The sequence below is a fragment of the Nyctereutes procyonoides genome, unplaced genomic scaffold (assembly GCF_905146905.1).
Source record: "Nyctereutes procyonoides isolate TBG_1078 unplaced genomic scaffold, NYPRO_anot_genome, whole genome shotgun sequence".
Lineage (NCBI taxonomy): Eukaryota > Metazoa > Chordata > Mammalia > Carnivora > Canidae > Nyctereutes > Nyctereutes procyonoides.
Window position 1 is genome coordinate 20838081 of NW_026575159.1, and position 22896 is coordinate 20860976.

The following is a 22896-nucleotide window of genomic DNA, read 5'->3' on the forward strand; positions in this document are numbered from 1 at the left end:
ATTGGAAAAATTGGATGTTTTTGAAACCTGGGCACTTTGTAAATGCATAAATGCTTGACTTTTAGTGGGTTGTTGCTGTTGTTTTAATATTGAAAATAGGACCCCTAGGAGTTGAGAGACTCCTCGCTGGAAAGTACTGACCCAGACCAAGGTCTTAATATCAAGCTTTGCTATGAAAGGACTCATCCCAGCCCAAGCTTAAGTCATCATTGTGTTTCCCTTGTGGGGTTTCAGTGTCAACCCAAGAAACTCAGAAAAGTTTATTTATCCATCCATTCATTCCACCACCAGTTACTGAGGCCTTCCTGTGGAGATGTTGCAAGCACTGAGGATCCTGGGTTAAAGGGGACCTGGTCCCTGCCTTTTGAATGATTAGAGTGATTGTGGTCTACTGGAAGAGAAAGACCCCTAAACCAACCATTTCATATCATAAATTGACAATTACAACCCGAGCAATATGCAGTGAGAGAGAGGCGCACCCGGGGGGGCAGACAATGAGATTTTAGAATTGAAAGGAGACTTCGAAGCTGGCCAGTCCTAACCTGTGTGATGCATGGAGTCTGCAGCCATAGTCTTCTAGTTCTGGCCTCATCATCTTGCGGACTTCACAGCCTACCTCCACTCCCAGCCCCAGGCAGCCTTTGGACAGCTCTGACAGTTTGAAAGTTTTCCCTTGTGTTGAGCCAGTATTTGTCTTCTGCTAACTGCCATACAGCTCCGTGGAGTTAACCCCATTCTCTCCTGTATGACAACCTTTCAGACACTGGAAATCAGCTTTTAGGTGACAGACAAGCAGGGATAATCTTAGCCTCACATTGCACATGGGAATACTGGAGAGTTCTGGGATCCATTTGACTTCGAGGGGGGATGCTGACATTGAGCACAGGGTGAAACTGTCTCATTTTGGAGCCATTTAGATTTTAACTACCAGCCATACTAATTTCGTTGGAATCTATAAAGCACTTTGGCATTCATTATTTTGCAATGTCCTCTCATCGACCTGCTAAGATGGTCCAGAATGATTTATTATTTCTGTTTTGTTCATAAATCAAGTAAGACTCCAGAAGGCAATGCGCTCAAGGTTACACTGGTAATGTCTGGCAAAGCTGGGACCCAAATCCTGAGACCCTGGATGTACAGCACACAGACCACAGACCACATTGCTGTCTTCTTCCTTTCATGCTGGTTGTCTTGCATACGGTCAGTCCTTCCCAGAACTACTCTATGATCTCCCCTCAGATTTTTCTTCTTAAAATATTAATAGCATTGCATCACTCCCTTTATTGAGAATTCTCAGCAATTTCTCTTACAGGGCAGGATGAACCTCCACATCCTTAAAATGACATTCAGTGCTCTCAAAGTTGTGTACTTGCTGAGAGTTTCAGGGATAGCTAGGTGGATGGGTGGAATATAAATGAACATCTCATGGTGATTTTTCAGGAAGAAATACATGTACAGGATATTTTGAAAGCATAGAGGAGCAGTGTGAGGGCCACATGAGGCTTCCAGGGGTCAGGATGCTTGAAATGGAATTTAAAGATGGCGCATGCTGGTAGTTCAAGAGGACTCATGAGGACTTAGAGGAGAGAAAAAGTTTGGTGGCTTGATGTGCAATAAATCACAAGTAGTTTGATGTTACTGGATGGCTAGGTACAAGATACAGCTTGAGAAGGATGAAGGATACAGCTTGAGAAGGATACATGGGAGGGAGGGACAGGTCCTGCATACTGCCAAATTAAGGGGTTTGGACTTTATCCTGAATCTCCGATGAACCAAATAGACTCTGATGAGCCAAATAGGATTTGAAGCAGGCTAGTGGCAACTGCATTTGAGGTCTAGCCTTTTGGTAGCGAGGAGGGTAGATGGAAGTTGGAGGACAGGGTGGGTGAGATAGGAGCCAATCTGGCTAATGGGAGGTAAGGAACCTGTTGCCACGATCCAGGGACAGAGGATAAAGGGCAGTGGCAGTCATCATAGTAAGATAAGGATTTTCACACATATTAAGAAAGCAAAACAGAAAATCTGATGGCTGGGTCATTGTGTCAAGATAAAGGAGTGGGAGGCCTCAGTCTGCTAATAAGTTCTCAGGAACTTCCGGATTGGGAGGAAGATAACGGTCTTACTCATCATCATTGCTGCACCCATACCTAGACTGCAAGGTGCAGAAAGGACAAATGCAATACTTATTTGAGGGCACATTGATTTACTTAGGCTTAAGCTCCTTCTCATCTTGGTGTGGTGGCTACACTTGGCTAATCACTCACACCTGATCCTTCTCCTTCCTGAGGATCCGCTGTTTTTTGCCTACAGTCAGGTGTGATCATGAGATGGCAAGAGAAATGGTATTCCCAGGCCTGGTTTATACACACACCTCTACATTTTGTCCCTTCTGCCAGTCTGATGCAGAAGAGCATGCTGGAGGCATGAGGGAACGCTAGACCCCTGTACTGCCATGTGGTGGAGATGCGGCCATCAATCAAGAACACTCCTTTTAGACATTACCTGGGCAAGGAATCAAATCAACTTCTACATTCCACTCCTGATGCACAAGAAGGAAAAGAAGGTGAAAGAGGAAGAGAAGGAGAAAGAAGGAAAAGTTGGTCAGTTGGTCTCTTCTTTGGGCCCCACTTCTATAAATAGGAGATAACATCAGCTGGCATGTGGACTGGGATGAATCTGGGCTTCACAGAGCCTAAAGCCACCACTAGCTAGTGCTTCTGGAAGCAGTGCTATGCTCCCACTGGCTCAGTCTCATGTTCTTTCCTTCCATTGTGGGTCTCTATGCTTTAGCCACCCTAGTCTTCTTTCAGTTCTTCAAATAAGGCATGCTCCTTCTTACTCCTGTGGCTTTGCAAGCCCTGGTTTCCTTCGCTGGGAGTATCATCATCCTCTATTCAACTGGCTAAGTTGCGTTCTGTTTCTCCTTAAGCATCATTTTCTCAGGGAAGGAAGCCCTCCTTGACTACAAAACTAGGATATGTCCTGTGATACTCTCTCATTGCATTCTAGGCTCCTCTGCGGCAGTCATTATAGTTTTGATTATATAACCACGCCTACAGATTAGTGTTTGTCTGTTATTTCCCAATGACTACCAGCTCCAGGAGGGCAGAGATGGAGTCTTTCCAGGTGGTTGTTCTATCCTCAGAATTTAGCAGAGTGCCTGGCCATAGGATTCACCCCATAAACAGTGGGTAAGGATAAAGAGGAGAAATTTCTCTTAGTGAAATAATAAAAAACAAACTTAAAGTCTGCTTTTCCAAATGGCTTTCTGGGAAACATACTACACACATAAAATTCTGAAATGAATCAAGCTACTTGTGGTTTGAAACTGACTTAAATCTAAACCTAGTACGGTGCTGTCCCATTTCACAAGCGAAGAGTCAGAGCAGGCAAAGGGCTACTGCAGATTCCCCCAGTTGTGAGTCAACGGTGGGGGCATCCTCTCACCCGTCCCTGCTTGCTCTCAGGTACTTTTTGTTGGATGCTGACATGGTGGTGACTTGCCAGCCATACGGCTGTGAGTCCATGAGGCCTTGTCCTGAAGGAAAAGGAAAGAGCATTAGACTCAGGACCCCATCTCATCTGCTGTAGGACCTATGCAACCTTGGGCAGCTCTGAGCATCAGTTTCCTAACTTGTGAAAAGGAGAGAATATTATCTTTCTAGAACCTACTTGCAGGATTGTTTGCAAGATTCAAAAGTGCTAATATGGAAGTGCTTTCCTGAGGGACTGGCACTAAGCAGGTGCTCAAAAATTTTTAACTGTCATCTAGTGCTTTTCTAGGATGAGAAATTATTTCAAATGCTTTGAACATGTTTCATTTGGACTAGTGAGTCAGCAACTCCATTAATAAAGAAAAAAGAGTACCTTATCTTTTGTTAGTGGATGAAAGGCTTATTTAGTTCCTGGCCTAGTGGCAGAAACCTGAAGATAATAATTTGATTCTCAAATTATAAAAATGAACCTTCTTCCCAAAGTGAAAGGTTGAGCAAAGATCAGTGCTCTGGTGGGGCCACATTGAATGAAGCCATTCTTTCAAAGAACCTGTGGGTGGCTTCTTCACCCTTAGCAGATGAGACATTGTTAAGAAGTTTGTTTCTGTATAACAGACATTTTTTAAAAGATTTTATTTTTAAGTAGACCCAATGTGGGGCTCAAACTCACAACCTGGAGATCAAGAGTTGCATGCTCCACCAACTGAGCCTGCCAGGTGCCCCAGGATTTTTTGAGTAACTTCTCTGCCAGGTACACTATTAAACACTTTTCACGTGCTGTTTGTTTACTCATCCTATTTCTGTGATGAATTATTGTCCTTATTTTCATGAGAAGAAAATTCAGATTCAGGGTTGAACAGCTGATAAATAGAGAGCTGGTATTTGAACCCAAGTCTGTCTGAAGCCAAATCCCATGCACTTTCAGATATACTATATTTCTCCTCCCAGTGAAGCACATGCCACGGTAGTGAAGACCAAAAGAATAGATCAGAAAACTTAGTCCAGTTTTATTATTATTAATAATAACTATGAATATTTATTATTGCCTGATAGCTTCAGAAACCACCAGTTTCCTTTGGAATGTAGAACTTTCAATTTCCTTTTATAGAAGCTCACTGTTTCTGATTTTCTCTTTCTCTATTTGATGGTGCATGAAACCCCCTGGTCAGAGAGGCTGTTTGGTGGAGTGGGGAAAGCACTGGATTGGGGACTGTTGCTAGCCTCAAGTTCTCTCCTTTCTGTCATTTTGGGGAATTCATTCAACATCTCTGAGCCTCATTTTTCTTACATATGAAGTGAGGACTCTTAATGCTGCTTACTTGCCTACATTTATGGATTTTGTGAAAATCTATCGAGGTATAATTGTTGTGCAATGTTGTGCAGAAGACTCCATTTCTCATGCTAAGGCAGAGTGACCACTTTGCTCCACTTTCTCTATGCCTCCAGACTCTCTTGTCATCCCTTACCTGATGCGAACTTATGGTCAGTGGATGTAATAGCAAAATCTCGCTTGCTATGACTTACATGCATCCTGAAGTGTTTTACTTTTTGCATAGAGGAATGTGTTCCAATTGGAGGAGACACGATTCTATTTTGAGGTTGTAGACTCTAGGCGCCACTAAACAGATTCATCTGCTTTCATTGACATAAAGTGAATCTTTCATTTGTGGACGGCCTTACTGCCCAAACCCCATCTGTTACTGCAGCCCATGGCTTTATCTGGCGAGTCTTGTCACTGTCAGAAGCAAAGCCAAATATTGCAGGGACTAATGGTTTCACTGAGGCAGTCATTTCTGTGACCAGAGAAGCCTCCTCTGGGGTTTTTTGTCACTGTCAGAGACCCTTGATGGAATTACAACCCCTTAGTTCATTTTTACTCTCATTTATTGTTTGAATAAGCTCTATACCTAGCTCTCCATGCCTTATCTGAGGAGACAGAGCCAGTCATGAGTGAGTCATAGGGTCCACTCAATTGCATTTCCACAATTTTATTAGGATGGCTGGGTAGATTAGCTTTGTTAAACATGGAATAACTGCTCTGAGTGCTCATCAGAGTCTCCCACATTTCCTAGGGTAATTTTATAATTTTCACAGAAGCATCTGTGGAAATAGAGCAGGTGATGTGAGTGGCTGGGTCATGAGTTTGCCAGTCCCAGGGGTAATGTTGAGAAGGACCAGAAACCGTATGGTCTTGGTCGGTGGTGTGGGTAAAGTATCATGGAAGTTAGGAGGTGGCAAGAGAGTGGCAGGGAAAGTTTCTCTAGGAGAACATTTGAGAGTTGACCTTTAAATATGAACTTGATTTCACCAGGCAGACAGAAGTAAGGGCAAGGGGTATTCTTCAGAGGGGAAGTGGATTGAACAGAGTGATGCAAAGTGAAAGTTGATAATGTGTTTCAGGTGTTTTTTTTTTTAATATTTTATTTATTTATTTATTTATTTATTTATTTATTTAAAAAAGATATGTATTTATTTATTCATGAGAGACACAGAGAGAGGCAGAGACAGAGACAGAGGCAGAGGGAGAAGCAGGCTACCTACAGGGAGCTCAATGCAGCACTCAACACTGGGCCACCCAGGCATCCCTATTTATTTATTTATTTATTTTAGAAAGAGAGTGGGAGAATGTGTTGAATAGGAGAAGGAGCAGGGGGAGAGGGAGAGAGAAAATCTCAAGCAGACCCCCTCCTAAGCATGGAGCCTGACATGGGGCTCCATCTCACAACCCTGAGATCATGCATAACCTGAGCCAAAACAAAAAATCAGATGTTCAACTGACTGAGCCGCCCAGGCACCCCATGTTTTAGGTGTATTTGAGACTGTGGTGAGAAGAAGGAAGGCTGTACTGGAGAGGTAGGAGGTTAAAGCCAGGTCACAAAAGGCTACAAAGACCAAGTGTAGTGGTTGTACTGGGCCGTGGGCAACTCCCAAAGATTGCTGTTCATGGATAGGTAGAGTGGGAACATAATTCAAACTATTCTTATTAAGCAGCCAATATACAATATAAAGTTTTCAAAGTAACTCAGCGAATACCTTACCAGCAAGTCAAAGGGATGATTTATTGCTCACATTAGCCCTGTGTAATAAGTGAACTACCCTAGATATCTCCACTTAGCAGATGGAAAGCCTGAGGCTTGGTGAGATTACATGCTCAAAGATATTTAAGGAATATAGAAGTTAAAAGCAATATTTTAATATCATGCCTCATATTTCTACTTGATAGGAACCTGTTGAATTCTTACAGACTTAGTTAAAGGTTAGGTAACTTTTGCTCTGATGCATTATAAGAGTTTAGATGCTTATCCAAGATTTTGAAATGGAAAGAGTCCAACACTACATCAGTACAATTCAGAGTCATTAATACTTAGTAGAGATACTATTTGTCCTTTTAATCATTTCTTAATCAGAGCCAACGGATCATTGTTATCATTGGCTCTCAGGGAGACTAGAACTTGTCTAAAGAATGCTGTGCAGCTAGAAATTTTATAATAATTTCTATGTCAGCCCTGATAATGTAGAGTTTAGCCACTAATGTTAATGCCTCAGTGGAGAACTCAACGATTCTGAGAGAGCAGAAGAAGTTTTAGTCTTTACAAATACCTTCGGAGCAGATGATACTTTTACACAGTCTTGCAGATAAAGCCAGAGAATTCATTCACCTGACTCCAGTTTAAGAAGGGCTACCATGTTGCATCTCAGGCCAGCAAAGGAGAGAACTATGAAAGAGCTGGATATTTATCTCTTGAGTTATATTTCCAATTATGATAAAAGTGAAATCTTGCTTTTGGGCATAGCTGGGAGTAAGCCAATCAGGGTTCAAGTACTCATTCTGCAACTCACGAATGATGATGACAAGCACTTGTAAAAAATTACATGAATCTGGAATTGGTCTTCCTCAAGTCTGGGATGTATTGTTTGTTTTTTCTTTGTCAAATTCTACTATAGTGACTCTAACCTTCTCTTATGTTCTAGATTTCTATCCAGACATTTGTGAAATTGTTTCAGGAAAACTTTCCCAAAACCCGAAGAATTTCTGTGCTCCCTATCTGGGATACATACTTACCATATACCAGCTTCTGGAAATACTGTGTCTGGAATCCAGGTTGAAGCCAAAGGCAGGTGGCTTTCAGGGCATTCCAATATAAAAATAAATGCATTATTGAGACCAGGAGATTTTAGGCTTCCTCAAAAGTCATTTTATCCTAAATATAAATGACATCCTAAAATATATAAAAACACACTTGATGAAAAACTGGGTTAAAGATATAACTTACTTAAAAAGAATTTTTAAAAATTCATATAAAACAATTATATGTTTATGGCAAAAGCACTAAGAATTTGTAACAAAAAGGTCAAATTCTAAAATATTGTATGGTTCTTTTCAAAATGTGTTGATGCACTTTCAACATCATTGGGTTTCAATGAGGGCAATGTTTTCTGCTCTCAACATTAACACCCCCTCTCTTATCCATGGCTACACGCTCATGCTCTGGACTGCTCAGAAGTTCCAAGAAGTTTTCTTGCTACTGCACTGACTGAAACAGACTAGAATGCTCTATCATTGATAGCAACAGAAGAGTCTCAAAGCCACAGAGGCAGTCAGCCCTAGGAACAAACCCTTGATCTACGACTTTCTGTTCAAAGAGATATTGTACAAGTTACTTAACCTTGGTCATAGGTCAGGTTTTCTTGGAAAGAGAATCTGAGACTCTGAGATTTATGTAGAGGAAGCTACCTGGAGAGCAGTCTCAGGAACACCTGTGATGGGGAGGCAAGCAGGATTGGGCAGAAGGAGAAGTTAGAACAGGATTCAATGTCAGTGGAGACCTATGGCAATCCCATAGGGAACCCTGGAGCTGGGATGCCTCTTCAGAGTTGTTTCAGTAGAGGTCAAGGGATGGGGTTTTTGTGCATCCATGTCGACCAGTGGATGCAGGCTTCCTTCTAAGAAAGGGTATGAGATGAAAGCTCTATTTAGCTGAATCTGGAGGCAGCAGCCAGAGCTCCTGGGAGCAGTAGAATGAATGCCTCCATCCTGAGGAGGCACCTGGGCAGCCTGCAGCACATTTTTTTTTCTTTTTTTAGCATGCTCAGTCTAGCATGGGATCAAGGAGGTCTACTTGGTCTCTTGACCTAAAATTGCAACCCCTTAATCTCATATTCTCTCTGCCCCCATCTTACTTATATCCATAGTATTTATCATGAACTGACTTATATTTTATATTAATTGTCTATTGTCTTTCTGGAACTGCTCTGGAATGAACTCCAAGCTACTGGAGATCAAGGACTTTGTTTTGCTTATGACTATTTACCCAGTCCCAACAAGGTTTGGCACAGAGTGAAGTCTCAGGAAATACTTGTGGAGTGGAATAAATGAATGAATAAATATAATACATACTGAGTGTTGACTATGTGGGAAGCACTCAAGTTCTAAGCACTTACAGTATTTAATATAATCTTTACAACAACTATCTGGGGAAGCCCTATTAGAACCCCAATTTTAGAGATGAAGAAACTGAGTCAGAGAAAGTTTGGTTATCTTGCCAAGGTCATGGAGCTTAGAAGTGTGGTACTCAGGAACAGAACCAGGCAATGAGATCCATATTCTAAAGCTCCACCCCCTCCTTCCTCTCTAGCAGAGCTGGTTATGTCTTCCCTTCCTCCTGGCTTCTCTTTGCTGTCTCTGGGAATACAAATATAGTAATCACATTGCTGCATGATCCAGTTATCATGATTGAATCTTTGATGTTCTGTAGGTACAGACCAAAAGGGAAGAACTCAGCTGAGTTCAAACTCCTGCCATCTCTACCCATTTTCTCAATCCTAGCCCCTAGGACCTGATCAATTCCTACAACCTGTTGTTTTTTCTCACAGCCATTGACAAATGCAGAGGCTACTGTGGGCTATGGGGCTCTTCTGCATGCATTATGCCATTTGATCAGTCTGACAGCCCAGGGATATGGGCAGCACAAGAACAGCCACAAGCAGTTTACAGATGAGAAAACAGAGGCTCAGAGAAGGTTATGAGAAGCTATTTGGAAGCAGAACTATTGGTTCTAAGCCCTATGTTTTGCTCTATCCTGCTCTTTCTTTTTCCTTGTTGGCGGCTAGAGGGCAGAAATTAAACCTGGAGTATTTCTGCTGTTGAGATTCAGTGGAAGTCACTTGGAACACCGGTAAGCATTTCTCATTGGCTTCTCTGGACTTGGCAAATGAGGAAACAAGAGGTTCTTTGATTTACCCAGGTTATATAGTGATGTCACTGGGGCTAGGAGATTCATTTCAAGGCTCACATGCTTTTTAGCAAGTGCTTCTTCTAAGTTAGCAATTCTGGGGCTTCTTCCAAAGCTCTATCCACCTCTCCTTGAGTGTCTGTGTTCATCAAATTCCACATTTATCTTTTGAAGTAGTAGTAGTAGTGCTGTTATCTTCATATTATAGATAGAAAACATGAGCCCTAGGGAGATTTAATAATTTTCTCAAAGCCATGCACTAATTGTTTAAAGAGGTGAGGTTTCAAACAGGATCTTTCAGATCCTCAAACTCCAGATTTATTAATTCGAAGCTTGAAGCATATAACCTGAAAAATTTCTCCTAGTTTTTGGTTCTAGGAATATTTGAAAAATCAGCTAATGTTGGACTAGTGGGTAGGTAGCATGTAGCTTAATTGCCTAATTTGAACATATTTCTGAGTCATCTGGGGAGTAGTTGGCCTGTCAAGATGACCATTTAGATTTCTTAGAAAGATAATCTAAAACAGCATCTGTAGCATGTGAATGTCAGCTCTCAGACTGAAAAATAAGATGTGGTTGTATTTACCGTTAGGACTCATCTTGCTGTGATCTCACAGAGCATTTCTAAGGAGATCTGGTGCAATGTTGATATATTGGTATCTCTTTCATCCCCAAATAATTCAGCTGGGTTTCTTCCTGATAAGAACTTCTGGACTTTTTCATTGAGTGAAGTGTTTATTAGATTAGAATGTTAAGTTTACAAGTGACTAAGAAGAGTGAGTGGTGGGTGAGTGAGCCAATCAGCATAAGGATGGTGGATCACAAGGCAGGAATCCTCTTTTCTCAGCCACCAATTTGTTAGGGCCCTTGAAGAACTCCCTCTCTGGATCTTAGTTTCCTTACATGAAAATGAAATAAAGGGCATTTAATTACTATTTAAGCATTAATTAAGAGTTTTAACTTATGAACCTGACCATAAACCAACCATTTTCACAGCTTCATTGGCAATCAAAGAAATGGAACTGTATTAGTCAGATTTACTGTAGCATCAAATAACCACAATCAGTGACCTCTAACTACAAGTTTTATTTCTTGCTCATGGGTCTGAGCAAGCTGGTCAGGTTGGTCTGTGGATTGGGTTTTGTTTGCGTATCAGGTTCAGGAATATTCTTATGCATCTCTCATTCCTGGACCCAGGCTGAAAAAACAGCAGCCACTTGGAATCTACTTCTCACATGGATGCAGAAGGGGCAGCGAGAGGTTGGAAATACACAGCGCTCAAAACTGACCTCCTGTCACTTTCACTCAAAGCCATCTGGCCAAAGCAAGTTGCTTGGCCAGGCCCAAAGTCATTGAGGACAGGCATATGCCCTGTCTATAGTGCTGGGGAAAGGAGAGTGAATATATCTTTTTTCTTTTCTTTTTTTTTTTTTTAGATTTTGTTTATTTATTTATTCATGAGAGACACAGGTAGAAAGAGAGGCAGAGACACAGGCAGAGGGAAAACAGGCTCCACGCAGGGAGCCCGATGTGGGACTCGATCTCCGGTCTCCAGGATCAGGCCCTGGGCTGAAGGCTGCGCTAAACTGCTGAGCCACCTGGGGTGCCCAAGAGTGAATATTTCCTGACTAATAAAGCAATCTCCCAATGAGTGCAACCTCAAAGGCTTTAAGAAAATTCTAGGCAGCTGGATCTAGGAATTAAAGAGTCTTCTTTCTCATTTACTCAGATGCTTATTCACCAGTCTATAGTCTTCTTACCCTTCTGGCCCCTTCCCTAAGTTTTCTGGTTCTTAAGGCAAAATGAAGAAGTGTGCACTGAATGAACTACCCCTCCTTACTGAACCTTCTTTCTTTTATGTAGGAGGAATCCACAGGCTGGAGATGATTGAACCCTGCCTTGGGCAAGCCAGCCCTATTGTCTTTTGTATTAATTAGGTGAATCAGTCTTTTGCCATTATAGAATGAAGGCATCTGTAGATGATATGTAACTGAATAAGTGTGGCCATGTTCCAATAAAACTTTATGTACAAAAACAGGTGATTGGCCAGATGTGGCTCATATGTAGTAGTTGACAGACCCCCTGTTCTACATGGCAGCTCCTCAGTAACAACTGGCATCATTTTGATTGAGACTGATGAATACCATAGAGGGTGGTGGGTTCCCATCAAATCCTTCCCTTCTGGGAACTTGATGATGTGTTCTTCCTGGAGAAGCAAGTCTTTCATTTAGTCACTAAATCCCTTCCTGTATATATTTTTAAAATTTCTTTCAATTAATTTTTTTTACGGCTTTATTGAGATATAACTGACACCTAATGTTGCATAATTTTAAGATATACAATTCAGGGTGTAATGACTTGATGTGTGTACATATTCAAAATGATTACCACAATGAAGTTCATTAATATTTTTTAACAGAGCATAGTATAGAGGCCAAACAAATTTCAATCGTAGTGATACTTCCAGGCATACAGAGAAATATTCTAGCTCTGGCTCTTCCACTAATGCACTTTGTAATTTTAGGTGCACTTGTTTTTCCTCAGAGCCTCAATCCCCTGCTCTGTAAAATAAGAAATGAGAATCACTACCTTGACGATTCATTCAACTGCAACCTGGCATTAGTCTATGATGCAAACTTTCCATGATGAACCTAATTGATATGAAAGTCTCATGGACTCTGGGGAGAAAAGAGATACATCTTTAGGTTTGGGGAATGTAATTCTCCTTTCTATTTGTGAATAGGGGAGGAGCACTTGGGGAGACGGTGATCTGTGGCACTAGTGGTGTTTACTTTTATAACACTTCATTTTGAATATATTTAAGATTGTCTGATTCAGATAATATCAATATTCAGTGGAGTTTCTTAAACTGTTGAATAAAAATAAAAAATGCACATGTTCTTCAATTCAATTCAATAATACATGCCAATCACCTGCAAAGAGCAATGCTAGTTGTTAAAGGGAACTCAAGGAAAAGAGCCCCAAATTTTGCCCTCAAGAAGCTGCCTTCTCATGAGGAAGTAGCCAACTGACTATAAAATAAAGTACTTGGAATATATCCCATAGAAAAATAAGAATAGCCAGGCTGTCTTGAGTACTTACTTTGTGCTTAAGCACTATGCTGAGACTCTGTGTACTATATTTTGATTCAAATAATGACTGTATATGGGAGATAGTTCATTTCAGTGTATCATTCAAGGCTTTGTTTCTTTGGTGATGTTCTGCTTAGATTTGTCTTTTGCTGAGAGTGCCATGTTGAAGTCTCCTACTATTAATGTATTATTACCTATGCATCTCTTTACTTTGGTTATTAACTGATTGATATACTTAGCTGCTCTCACATTAGAAGCATAAATATTCATAATTGTTAGGTCTTCTTGTTGAATGGACCCTTTAAGTATGATATAGTGTCCCTCTTCATCTCTTACTACAGTCTTTGGTATAAAGTCTAATTTATCTGACATGAGGTTTGTTACTCCAGGATTCTTTTGAGGACCATTTGAATGGTAAATTGTTCTCCATTCCTCATTTTTGATTTGGAGGTGTCCTTAGGTCTATGAGTCTCTCGTAGACAGCAAACAGATGGGTCTTGCTTTTTTTAATCTAGTCTAATATCCTGTGTCTTTTGATAGGCTCATTTAGACCATTCATGTCCAGAGTAACTATTGAAAGATATGAATTTAGTGTCATAGTATTACCTGTGCAGCCCCGTTTCTGTGGATTCTTTGGGATCCCTCCTTCCCTTACAGGCCTCCCCCCCTTAATATTTCCTTGCAGAGCTGGTTTTGTGGTTACACATTCTTTCTGTTTCTGTCTATCCTGGAAGCTCTTTATCTCTCCTAGATAGTTCATTTCAGAGAAAGAAACTGAGTCATAGTTGGTGAGTGGGAGAGCTGGAATATGGACCCTATAGGCTGGTTCTAAATTTCATGCACATAATCACTCTGCTGTGCTGGTCCCCAAGAAGCCAGGGTGTCATGACACAGGAGTTGGGCGGAAGGAGAGACACACCCAACAGAGACAGCCATAGGGTAGGAGTAAATTTTAAAGAATGAGGATGTTTTCCACAAGTGTGTGGGTGGGGAGACAATATTTCACCCACCTGGAGCATCATCACCATTGACTAGGGAATCTGCCAGAAATGTAATATAGTATTTGTACATTTTCACAGAAAAGTGACAGGCTAGAGCTAGGGCTGGGTACCTTACCTTCTCTTCAAAACTCTAGAACCTATTTATAGTTTCTCAAAAGTAAATAATGTGAATACCAACTAGAGATTTTAGACTCCCTTAGAAAGCATCTGTATTACTGTTCCTTTCATATTTTCTTAGAGTAACTCTTTTCTGAAAAAAAAAATCTAAATAGAAAGAGTTCAGAAGAAAAATTCATTTTACTACTTTAATTGGAAAATAGTTATCAATTGTTGTAATTATTTAAAAGATACATCTAAATGTGACAACAGAAAGATAATGTTTATCTGTGTGCCACCCAGAAGCATCTCCCCATGTGTGGCCACCCTTGAGGAAGCTGCCAGGACTTCCTGTAGACTCACCTGTAGGAGGCAGGCTTTCAGTAGTCATGCCACCGTGCTCCCTCTCAGGGTGACTTCCAAAGGTGGAGCGTGTACAAACCCAGTGACAACTACACGCAAATAAATCAAGCCATGACCCACATAGAAAGACAACACAAAACTCCTGACCTTTTCTCCTCTTGGTAGTCATAAATGGTATAAGAAGTCTTGGGGAAAGAAAAGGCTCAGTGAATCTTTCATCCCTACCCCGGTGGCTGTGGCATTTTGCGTTTACCATGCATCAGGTCCTTGTTCTCTGGGAGCATATTTGAGGCTGAACTTGAAGTTATAAACCTGAAGAACTGGGCTCGTGGTGGTTTGCCTACAATAATCTTTGCTGTGATGTCGGTGCCCAGCTGGTTGCCAAACGCCACCCACATTGTTGCATTTGGGTTTTACAGCTCTGCAGGTGGACAGACAGACTTTTTTTTTTTTAACTCCATTTCATAGATGAGGTGGAAGAAGTTAAGCCATTTGGTGGGGCCACACGTTTAGAAAGAAGAGGGAAGAGGTGACATGGTGAGAATGTGGGGCGGGGGACAGCATTCTCTTCTGCGTGGGGTGGTAGGTGGAGAAGCAGAGGTCTGAGGGGCAAGACACAGGTGGCCACTAAAGCACAGCTTACTCTAGGGTCTGCCACTGAGAGCTGGCATGAGGCTGTTCCTCAGTCAGTGCTGCTGTGTGTGTTGGGGGAGGCGGGGGAAAGGAAGCCTGGTTTCTAATTTTATCATCTGTGGCACTTCACCAAAAAGCCCCTCAAGGTGGCCGGAAGTTGGAAGCCCTCAAGGGCTGAGCCCTGGAGCAGCATGCAAAGGTGCTGGGAGGGAGGGGTGGGGGTGCTGGAACCTCATGCACACATGGCTTTCGGTCTGGTTTTCAGCAGCTTTGAAGGTCTCTTGTCTCTGCCTCCTCATCTGCATGATGCCATACCCATATGGCGGTGTTTTATTTACCTCTTCAAGGGGGATGGCTACTTTAGAAAGAGACGAAACCAGAAGCCGTGGCTTTCAGAAGCCCTCTTCTGTCCCTCTGGCCCGCCCATCCTCTCTCTTTCACTCTCTCCTGACTTTGCCTCTCCTCTGCCATCTTGACTTTTCTGAATGAGGATCTCGTTTGAGTGACAGGATCCATTTCTTCCAGTGCAAGGTTGCCAGAGGGTGTTCGTCTTGTTGAGGGGCTTCTCCTAGAGACACTTTGCAGCCCCGGAGAACTTAAGTGTGACCTACTCCCATCTTTCATGCTGGAGGGACACTCAGAAGTTTAAGAAGTGTGCCACGCTGGTTCTGCTCAGACAGATCACAGGCTGGAATTACAGGTGGCTTTGCTCTTCTGGGATTTCTAAAGAGTCATCTCCCCAATTTAGCCATTTTTAGGTGTGGATTTTGCAACTTATACATGGTCCCTTAATCCTCTTCAAGACAGAGTTTGCATCCTGTGTTGGGGGTAAGAGACCAAATATTTCAACCTTTCCTTGTTCTTGAAACGATTCCGTGTTCATTCATGTGTTCTTGGCTCTCTAGACCATGGTGGTCAAATTCTTGAGAAGTATTAAGCAACAAGCAAGACAGCAAATAAAAAAGACCATAGAAATATAGCTAAAGGAGGAGCTGCTGCTCTTTAAAATACTTCAATTCTGTGCCTTGTTTATTAAATAAGCATTTATTTTAGGTGCATGGTATGCCGGAAATTGTGCTGGATACCCAGGATCCAGAGTTAGAAAAGATCTGGTCCCTACTTTGATTCTGTTCAGTTTGCTGACTTCACAACTTAGATGATTTAGCTATACAAGAGCTACAGAAAAGGGCCCAGGGAGGACAGAACTTTGGGAAATGTGTGAATTATGTGTGACATTCAGGGCAAGGTTTTATCTGCATGTAGTTTTTTCTGGGAAGAGGTTCAAACTTCCACTGGATCTCTTAAAACATTCATGAACAAAACGTTGCATGGCATGAGAGCAGAACTTTTCGATGACCTACCACTGATTATCTACAAGTAGGGTCTTGCTCCTTGCTCAGATCTGCTGGGTCATTTGCATTTGGGGCAGGACTTACAGGGCCTGTAAGTACACTTTCTGAGAGCAGATTTCTTCAAAACTAGGTCAATGTTGGGAACCCCGGGTGGCGCAGCGGTTTAGCGCCTGCCTTTGGCCCAGGGTGCGATACTGGAGACCCGGGATCGAATCCCACGTCGGGCTCCCGGTGCATGGAGCCTGCTTCTCCCTCTGCCTGTGTCTCTGCCTCTCTCTCTCTCTCTCTCTCTGTGACTATCATAAATAAATAAAAATTAAAAAAAATTAAAAAAAGACTAGGTCAATGTCTTTGTCATACGAGCACTCCAATCAGGGCCTTGCATCTGCTAAATTTTATATTCTCCACAGCACTTAGCATGTCTCGCAGCCCATAGGGGGTCCATGAAAACTTCTTTTTGATTAATTATGCTCCGATCTTGCCACTCACTTCTCTGTTCAGGCCCTTGTACATCCTCCATTCTGCTCCATCTCTGGCCACTGTGAAATAGTCTGCCTCTCCCAACGCAGAGTGAGAATAAAGAACATTCCTTGACCAGGGTGTGTGCACATACACATGCTTACTCTGAAAGTTCTCTAACACTTGCACCCCTGTTGCTTTGTTCCTTAACTATCATGTGGAGAGAGGTGTTTGGACACCATATTAATAATAGCTCATAGTATGTATGTGGCACATTCCATTTTCAAAGGCATTTATAAACATTGAAAGATGAAAGCATACACCACCCATCTTGGGGAAAAGGGAATGTTAATCATCACCGTGTCCGTTCCTTGGAGACGGTCACAGAATCTGAGAGCTGGAAGGGATGTCAGAGGTCACTGGCACAACCTCCAGCCTCTAGAGGATTTCTCTTTTCTTTAGAGCCCACCAGAGTGGTGTATTCCCTACAGTTTCTTTGTTGAGTTCAAGCAGCCTCCTCTCTTCTGTAACTGTCAATAATCTATCTATCTATCTATCTATCTATCTATCTATCTATCATCTATCTATCATTTATCAATCATCATCTATCTCTCCCTATCTCCCTCCTTCCTTCCTAGTCTCTTTTTTGTTTCTTCTTTCTTTCTTTCTTTCTTTCTTTCTTTCTTTCTTTCTTTCTTTCTTTCTTTCTTTCTTTCTTCTTTCTTTTTTCTTTCTTTCTTTCTTCTTTTTCTTTCTCTTTTCTTTCTCTTCTTCTCTTTCCTTCTTTTCCCTCCTTCCCTTCTCTCCCCTTCTCTTCCTTTCCCTTCTTTCTTCTCTTCCCTCCCTCCTTCCCTCCCTCCCTCCCTCCCTCCCTTCTTTCCCTCCTTCCTCACCCTGGTGAAACTGCAGATACATGAACAGAATGATGTACCTTATACCATTAAATTTGGGATGGTTTGTCACATATCAGAAGATAACCATAATGCCTGGGCACCCTGGAATTCACAATCCCCCTACTTGCAGTGACACTTGAGGCTGTATAGAACCCTACTACCCTCACGTCACACCCGGCCTCAATTCTTACTTCTTGGGTGCAGTTCTCAGACCTAAAGGCACTGAGGATTTCAACTCCATACCTCTGCTTCTCTCAGGTAGCACGACACCTTCGGATGTTGTTATTATAACTGCTGCTCTGTCTGAGACAAGTGTACTCCACTTTCTAAAGTGCTGATATAGAGAATTTTCACTAAGCTAGCTTCTCTCTCTCTCTCTCTTTTGTATAAGAGTTAAAACAAAGGGAACATTTAATAAGTGGCTGGTACTTCTCAGGTAATGTGGTACATTCTTTTCATGCACACAAACTTCACCAAAACACTAGGAGGTAGGTGATATTTATTCATCATCCCATTTACAGGTCAGGAAGCTGAAGCAAGAGAGCTTCAGTAGCTGTCTAGAGCTACATAGTCAAGAAGCAGTAGAACTAGGATTTGAACCCATGTCTGTTTGGATGTTAAACCACACAATTAATATCATGTTATTAAACACAACGGTGTTTAATTATTATGATGCATTACTTTTGACTTTTTCCCCCAAACATCCCTTCCATTGTTTTGTTTTATCATGAACTGCCTATTTTAAAGAGCGTATGTACTAAATAACTATATGTACAAAATAGTTATTAATGTACTGTCCAGTTTTTTAAAAAAGTTTTATTTATTTATTTATTTATTTATTTATTTATTTATTTATTTGAGATGCAGAGAGAGAGGCAGAGGCAGAGACATAGGCAGAGGGAGAAGCAGGCTCCCTGTGAGAAGCCTGTTATGGGACTCGATCCCAGGACCCCAGGATTCACAACCTGAGCTGAAGGCAGATGCTCAACCACTGAGCCACCCAGGTGTCCCTATCTAGTTTCTTTTTAACAAAAGCTAACACTATTCTAAGAACAGCAAAATACTAATATTTTACTAGTATTTTAGTAACATTTGTAAAGTGCCACATATTGTTTCATTAACTCCTCAACAAGTCAGGGAAGTTGATCTTATTTTTTCCATTTCATAAATGAGGAATCAGAGCCCTGGGGGTGGCTGAATTCCCCAAGATCATGCAGTTAGTAAAAAGCAGAGCTGGGATTTGCACTCTGATTCCAACTTTATTCCTTTGAGCTGGTTTCTTCTTACTTCTAATGGTCGTGAACTGACCAAGGCTTCCAGATGGAGTGATTGTAATTGCAGCCAACAAACACAAAGAATTATAAAAAAAACAAACTTATGCAACTACATCATGGGTAACTATATTATTTTCAAGGACTACCTTTTTGTTACCACAGATAACCAGTCAGTTTTCACTAAGATTATGTATAGGAGAAATATCAGGAGTGGGGTGCCAGGGAGGCAGTCAGTTGACTATTAGTTTCTGCTCAAGTCATGATCTCAGGCTCTGTGCTCAGTGGTGGAGTCTTCTTGATACTATCTCTCTCCCTTTTCCTCTGCCCCTCCACCTGCTTGCTTGTGTGCACATGCGCTCTCTCCCTCTCAAATAAATAAATATTTTTTTTTAAAAAAGGATAAATATCAGAAGCATCATTGGCTCACTTTGTATTCATTTTAATACAATTTTTGTGTAAGTAATATCATGGTATAGTAATAGCAATAATAGTATAAAATAATGTAATAAAAATAATGGTTGCTATTTCTGGAGAACTACTATGTGTCTGGCTTTTTTTAAATTTTTTATTTATTTTATGATAGTCACACACACACACACAGAGAGAGAGAGAGAGAGAGAGAGAGGCAGAGACACAGGCAGAGGGAGAAGCAGGCTCCATGCACCGGGAGCCCGACGTGGGATTCGATCCAGGGTCTCCAGTATCGCGCCCTGGGCCAAAGGCAGGCGCCAAACCGCTGCGCCACCCAGGGATCCCCTGTGTCTGACTTTATGTTAAGCATTTGGTGTACATTTTCTTCTTCAGATCCTCTGCCCAAAATATGTCATCTCTATTTTGCACAAGCCCAGCTTTTAAGAAGTTAAATAAGATGTACAAGATTGTGCTAATGTGGGCCTTGAAATGTGGGTCCAGGTCTATTTGGCCCTAAAGTCTAGGCACTTAGTCAGTGCAATACACTATTGAACATCATCCACTTTGAAATAAGCCTATGGGACTTCCAGGCACCTTACCAGGAGAATCTTATCCTTTGAGACAAATGAGTGTTTTGGGCAATTGTCTGATAATCTTTCTAAAACATCGTGTCCTTGGAATAGAGGTGAAGTCGGGGTGGTTGGCATTTCCCAGATCCAGAATTGTAGTGAAGACCATTCTAAATGGTTCTTTTTGAATTTTGATTCTAAGAAGTAATTTTTCTAGCTGGTGCTCATCTTTCCCACTTGACATGAAACTTTTTTTTTAAGATTTTATTCATTTATTTGAGAGAGAGAGAGAGAGAGAGAGAGAGAGAGAGAGAGAGAGAGAGCAGGAGGGAGAGGGAGAGAGAATCTGAAGCAGACTCTGTGCTGAGCACAGGGCCCAAAGCAGGGCTCAATCCCACAACCAAAAGATCATGACCTGAGATGAAACTGAGAGTCAGATGCTTAATTGATTGAGCCACCCAGATGCCCCTTGACATGAAACTTCTTAAGGACAAGCTCCTTGAAGATACTCCATAGACCCTGGGTCCAGTGTATGACACATAATAGGGGCTTAATAAATGTCTTGTGTTGCTGTGGATTAATAGAGGAGAGAGGTAAGAGATGTCTTTTTCTTTCCTAGAATGTGAAGAGGGAGAGAATGCAAAGATACTAGACTTCATGAACACAAAGATGAAATCTTTGGGGGTAGGAGGAGAGGAAGTTATGAATGGAGTAGAATGATATAAAGACAACCTGTGGCTCCTCCCCCTGTTTGCAGTGATTAGCTGTGTGGTTTTAGATGAGTCTATTTTCTGCTTCTGAGCTCATGTTTCCACAAAGGATCATGCTACCTGCTTACCCTTACAAGAGAACGGTTATGAACAGTATAAAACAGAGCATATTGGAAACACATGGGGAATAATAAAACAATATAAATACAATGGCTATGGTGTCAACCACAACAACGATAAAGAACATTTCCTTGTGTTCATTACCTACTTGGCATTCTTCATACGTTGTCCTCACAACAACCTTGTGTGTCATTATCTCAAGTTTACAGATGAGGAAACTTTGAGATATTATCATGATTAATTATATAATTATAAAATGCACAAAAAAGTCTTGACATTTGCCTAGCTTTCTGGGAGATGGCAAAGTAAGGGAGTTGGGGAACCAGGCTTAGAACTTTTTTCGCCAAAAAAGCAACTGTTCCTATTAAGTCTAATTCAGAATGTGCTGGGAACATCTGTGCAAAATAGATTCACAAGGAATTTTTAAAAACCAATTTATTAAGGTGTGATAAACATACGGAAAGCCATGCATATTTAATGTATACAACTTGAGGAGTTTGGGGATAAGTATATACCCTTGTAAACATCACCATAATCCATGTCATAAACATATCTGTCTGCTCCAAAAGTTTTCTTCCACCTGCTTTATTATTATTATTATCATATTTTAAAGAGATTCTTGAAAAATGGAACTAGCTCTTCCAATTAAACATTTTGTTCTACTCATGGTCTGAGGAAATACCCGGATTCTCCTGGAATGGACCCCCTAGAGACGCCTGGATTGAATTAAAGCAGCTCATTCTAATGCCAGCTGGCCAGAGTTTGGGCAACACCATCTTCTCCTCCTTGCTGTGTTGAAGAAACAAAGATAATGACACTTTCCCAAGGCTGGGGCTGGGTAAGTCTTAATTTGGGAGTGTTTGGAAATGACTTTGAAGATGCAAAGGTTATTTAAGTGCTATGTATTATTATTTATTGTGGTTCCAAGCACTGTTTCTCCTCCCCATTGTCAGGCTACAAAACAATAAGAGATGTGGTAAAAGAGCCTCTGAAGTATCCAAACATCAATAAATTAGGTAACTTTGGCCCGAGCCCTGCGATGGTATCTGCAAACCTAGCATTAGCTCTGCAGCATTTTTGTGTGGGCTGGTGGTTGCCTAATTTGCACTTAAACACGCCAGCAGCAGGCCCTGGCACAGGTTTGGCACACACAGGTGATGCAAGCACTCTTTGGACAGACCTGGATTGCTGACATCATGCTTTGCTGTGTGCTCTTTGAGATGTAAATTAGCTTCTAGAGGAGCCCCTGGTCCTTTCATCATTAACACTTAATGGAAGAGAATTAACATCCATTGAGCCCTTCTGTGTGCCAGACTTTTATGAACATGATCTCATTTATTCTCATAACTATCCAGAGAAGTGGATGTGAGTGGCACCATTTTACAGATGAGGAAACTGAGTCTCATGGAAGTTGAATAATTTGCCCTTGATCATCATCAGTAAGAGGCCAAATTAGGATGGAAACCCCGGACTGTCTGGTTCCAAAGGCCATGATTTTTTATTATGTTAAACTGTAGGTACAATGCACCCCTGGACTCCCCACCCCAAATGTCTGGTCAAGTTCTCCAGTTCCCTGGTAAAATTCTTTGGTGCTTTTCCATTGCTCTAAATACCATAAGGACCACATCCTTCTATGACCCTGCACCATCTGCCTCGGGCTCCCTCTCCAGCTTCATCCAAAGCCCTGCTCCTTTATTTCTGTTCCTTGAACCCAAACCTCTCACCTCTGGGTTTTTGCACAAACTGCCCTTACAAGTTTATCTTTTCCTTTTTACCGCAGCTAACTCTTGCAAACCGTTACACATCATTTTCTGGGGGGACTGCCTTCTGTGAAAATACAGACCAGCAGTTCTCTGAGTGTGGTCCCTGGACCAGCAAAGAGTAGCATCACCTGGGACCTTGTGAGAAATGCAAATTCTCAGGCCCCACCCCAGCCATACTGAATCAGAAACTCTGGGCAAGGGGCCCAGTCTCCAGGTGATTCTCTGCTGGCTTAAGTTTGAAAATCACTGGGGTTTCTAAATCTTGACACTACTTATATTGTAGAGTGTTTAGCAGCATGCTACCTTTTATCTGTTAGATCCCAATACACTCCCAGCCATGTCCCCACCTCCATCCAAGTTGCAAAAGGCGACAATGTCTTCAGTCACTGCATTATGTCTCCCGGGGGGACTCTGGTTGGGAATATCTGCCTTA